General features: G+C 40.3%; 1 protein-coding gene across 1 annotated transcript in view; it reads right to left on the bottom strand.

The window, feature by feature from the left end:
* LOC137625473 (WD repeat-containing protein 87-like) overlaps positions 1-5,000 on the bottom strand; it is an 83,054-nt gene that overhangs the window by 45,701 nt on the left and 32,353 nt on the right. The gene's annotated exons all lie outside the window — the stretch shown is intronic.

Below are 5,000 nucleotides of genomic sequence, written 5' to 3'. Positions count from 1 at the left end.
TTAGGATGATAAGTTTGATACTAAACCTAAAAATACATCTAGATCTCCCAGCACAACCACCCTCGGTCAAAAAAAATACATCTATATCTCCCAGCACAACCACCCTCGGTCAAAAAAATACATCTATATCTCCCAGCACAACCACCCTTGGTCAAAAAAATACATCTGTATCTCCCAGCACAACCATCCTCGATCAAAAAAATACATCTATATCTCCCAGCACAACCACCCTCGATCAAAAAAATACATCTATATCTCCCAGCACAACCACCCTCGGTCAAAAAAATACATCTGTATCTCCCAGCACAACCATCCTCGGTCAAGCATCAATCCATATCTTTTTATAATATTTTTTTTTCTCGTTACTAAAACGACAATAAATTCCGTTTTATTGAAATTTGTCTTTGACAATATGAAGCGACCAATATCAATGGAGGCTTATTGAACCGATGAGTCATCCATGATTCAGTAGTAAAGGGATGAAGATGCAAGAGTCATCCTTGATTCAGCAGTTAACTAAGGAAGGTCTTTGAGTCATCCATGACTCAGTAGTAAATAGATGTAGTTCAGGGAGTCATACAGGATTCAGCATTTAAAAGATGAAGTTCCTGGAGTAATCCATGATTCAGTAGAAAAAGGATGGACATCCAGGAGTCATCCATAATTCATCAGTTAAAGGATGCAGATCTAGTGTTGTGCCCTGGAGGCCATTCGTCTTCAAGGTACAACTAAGGGGCAGAAATGACAATTACTATACTCAATTTTTTTTAATGAGGCGCATTTTCACCGACTCGCAGCGGTGCCCTTTTAGCTCAGGAAAAAGTTCCTGCTACCTGAGTGGTTAGAATGATCTTGTCCAACCAATCAGCCATCAGAAAACGTTTCCGAACTAAAAGGGCACTGCTGCGAGTCAGTGCAAATCTGCCTCGCTAAAAAAAATTGACTATAGACCCTCAGGTAACGCTTATGGCACCACTCGTGGGGTGCACTGTCGGCACTACTCCATCCTCCCTACTGGGTAAAAATAAAATTAAGATTGTTCTGGGTAATCTAACGAGTTATCAAAGTTACCCTTAATATTTTCAGCAGCAAAAATTCGACTTTAGGAAAGTTTGCCCTGATTCCCTCACGGAGCAAAACATGTATCGAATTAAAACTTGTGAATCTTCCGTCTGTTGAGGATTATGTCTGTGATCTGGTCTGTCTGTGTAGACAGGAATTTCATGGCCTCTCTCTCTCTCTCTCTCTCTCTCTCTCTCTTGTTTGTGTTTTACGTCGTTAAATTCCGAGTGTTATTTCCATTGGGTTATGTCTGTGATCTGGTCTGTCCGGTCAAACAGGAATATAACGGACCCTCTCTCTCTCTCTCTCTCTCTCTCTCTCTCTCTCTCTCTCTCTTCCCAGTGTTATGTCCATTGGGATATCCAGTCTGATATATTTTATCTAGCCAAGGCCCTGAGTATACGTGAAAACGTAATTTTGATTTTAGAAAATATTAAATGTTGAAAAATATCGTCCTCTGAAAATTTTATCCACCATTAGTAACTCGTATTACAACATATATTTCATCCTGAGCTCTCTCTCTCCTCTCTCTCTCTCTCTCTCTCTCTCTCTCTCTCTCTCTCTCTCTCTCTCTCTCTCTCTCTCTCATCCCAGACCATCCAAGACTGGAAGATGCAAAATACACCGGAAGATGCATTAGCAACTCTCTGGAGGAGGATATACGAGGTGCCTCACACTGAGGGACCTGGGGGAACCCAAACATAAAATAAGGCAATAAGGCTCTCTCTCTCTCTCTCTCTCTCTCTCTCTCTCATCCCAGACCATCCAAGACTGGAAGATGCAAAATACACCGGAAGATGCATTAGCAACTCTCTGGTGGATATACGAGGTGCCTCACACTGAGGGACCTGGGGGAACCCATACACGAAATAAGGCAATAAGGTAAGGTAAGGCTCTCTCTCTCTCTCTCTCTCTCTCTCTCTCTCTCTCTCTCTCTCTCTCTCTCTCTCTCTCTCTCTCTCTCTCTCATCCCAGACCATCCAAGACTGGAAGATGCAAAATACACCGGAAGATGCATTAGCAACTCTCTGGTGGATATACGAGGTGCCTCACACTGAGGGACCTGGGGGAACCCATACACGAAATAAGGCAATAAGGTAAGGTAAGGCTCGCTCTCTCTCTCTCTCTCTCTCTCTCTCTCTCTCTCTCTCTCTCTCTCTCTCTCTCTCTCTCTCTCTCTCTTATCCCAGACCATCCAAGACTGGAAGATGCAAAATACACCGGAAGATGCATTAGCAACTCTCTGGTGGATATACGAGGTGCCTCACACTGAGGGACCTGGGGGAACCCAAACATAAAATAAGGCAATAAGGTAAGGTTAGTCTCTCTCTCTCTCTCTCTCTCTCTCTCTCTCTCTCTCTCTCTCTCTCTCTCTCATCCCGGACCATCCAAGACTGGAAGATGCAAAATACACCGGAAGATGCATTAGCAACTCTCTGGTGGATATACGAGGTGCCTCACACTGAGGGACCTGGGGGAACCCAAACATAAAATAAGGCAATAAGGTAAGGTTAGTCTCTCTCTCTCTCTCTCTCTCTCTCTCTCTCTCTCTCTCTCTCTCTCTCTCTCCTCTCTCTCTCTCTCATCCCGGACCATCCAAGACTGGAAGATGCAAAATACACCGGAAAATGCATTAGCAATTTTCTGGTGGATATACAAGGTGCCTCGCACTGAGGGACCTGGGGGAACCCAAACATAAAATAAGGCAATAAGGTAAGGTAAGGCTCTCTCTCTCTCTCTCTCTCTCTCTCTCTCTCTCTCTCTCTCTCTCTCTCTCTCTCTCATATCGCAATATAAATAACATAAACGTCCCGTTTCTTCGCTTATATAAAGTCAAAACGCAGACATCCCAAGAAGCATTTTGATATCCCTGACGAACGGTTAGCTGGAGCAAGTGACATCAGCCGTCAGCAAAACGGCTGATAATTGCTGTTTATGTCAGCGTAAACAGGGTCGTAGCCCTCCCGTATCACTACCAGGCTACGGTGATTCCAAACGTGGCCATTTCCGTCCTCTTAATTGAAGGTAATGGCGCGTGTCATCAGTGCATTGGAAATTCGGCCTTAGACTCGGACTCCGACGGCGGAGATCCGCAGCAAATCCAAATTGTGTCCTCAAGGCTCCGACACTCTGAATGGCAAATGGCGATATGGAGTCGGGCCTTGGTGGGTTAGTGGGGGAGAGGGGGGGGGGATGAGATGGGATGGGGAGGTGGGGGGGGTCCATTTAACTTTGCCATGAAATACAGAATTGTATTTTGACCTCGTGGAATATAGACATGTATTTTGACATCACTATGAAATACAGAATTGTATTTTGACCTCGTCATGAGAGGTAGAATTGTATTTAGACCTCGCCATGAATCACTGAATTGTATTTTGACATCGCCATGAGAGGTAGAATTGTATTTAGACCTCGCCATGAAATACATAATTGTATTTTGACCTCGTGGAATATAGACATGTATTTTGACCTCGCCATGAAATACAATTGTATTTTGACCTCAAGGAACATAGTCATGTATTTTGACCTTGCCTCGAAATACAGGATTGTATTTTGACCTCGTGGAATAAAGACATGTATTTTGACCATACCCTGGAATACAGAATTGTACTTTGACCTCGCCATGAATTACAGAATTGTATTTTGAACTCGCCATGAAATACAGAATTGTATTTGGACCTCGCCATGATAGGTAGAATTGTATTTTGACCTCGCCATGAAATACAGAATTGTATTATGACCTCGCCATGAAATACAGAATTGTATTATGACCTCGTGGAATAAAGAAATGTATTTTGACCATACCCTGGAATACAGAATTGTATTTTGACCTCGTCATGAGAGGTACAATTGTATTTAGACCTCACCATGAAATACAGAATTGTATTTTGACTTCACCATGAAATACAAAATTGTATTTTGACCTCGTGGAATATAGACATGTATTTTGACCTCGCCGTGAGAGGTAGAATTGTATTTTGACCTCGCCATGAAATACAGAATTGTATTTTGACCTCGCCATGAAATACAGAATTGTATTTTGTCCTCGCCATGAAATACAGAATTGTATTTTGACCTCACCATGAAATACAGAATTGTATTTTGACCTCGCTATGAAATACAGAATAATAATAATAATAATAATAATAATAATAATAATAATAATAATAATAATAATAATAATAATAATAGGAAACTCTCATGATAAGCAATTATCCAAATAGTATCTAAATGACCTTAATATCCCCCAGAAACTTTTTGACCACTAAAATGTTTAAGGTAAACTTAAATGTATTGAAAAACAATAATATCTTAAAGTAAATCTTACTGTTGAAAGATTAAATTAAGAAAGAAATCTATAGATTCTATCTTGGAGAAGATATTATTATTATTATTTGCTAAGCTACAACCCTAGATGGAAAAGCAAGATGCTATAAGCCCAGGGGCCCCAACAGGGAAAATAGCCCAGTGAGGAAAGGAAACAAGGAAAAATTAAATATTTCAAAAATAGTAACAACATTAAAATAAATATTTCCTATATAAACTAATAAATACTTTAACAAAACAAGAGGAAGAGAAATTGGATAGAATAGTGTGCCCGAGTGTACCCTCAAGCAAGAGAACTCTACAGGTCTGTCAGGGTTTTAGAGAAGAAGATATCGAAGAGTTGAAAGTGATTCATTTACTTAACCAAAGAGATATTTCAATTGTCCAACAATTGACCGGAGGAAATAAAAGAGAATTGTGGGTAATGAAAAGGTATTTAATATCTCGTCTAGAATTAGTTTATTGTTTGATAAGGATTTATTCCTTTTTTTTTTTTTTTTGAAGGCTAAAGGAGGCTTTACAGAGATGAAAATGCATCTCTTATGTCTCTCTAAGCTACAATTTTAAGAAAAAATAAATAAATTTAACCAACTTACGAGAAATAGTTT

Source organism: Palaemon carinicauda, chromosome 32, assembly GCF_036898095.1.
Source record: "Palaemon carinicauda isolate YSFRI2023 chromosome 32, ASM3689809v2, whole genome shotgun sequence".
Taxonomy (NCBI): domain Eukaryota; kingdom Metazoa; phylum Arthropoda; class Malacostraca; order Decapoda; family Palaemonidae; genus Palaemon; species Palaemon carinicauda.
Note: the sequence above shows the minus strand (reverse complement) of the source record. Positions and strands in the feature narration are given on the sequence as shown.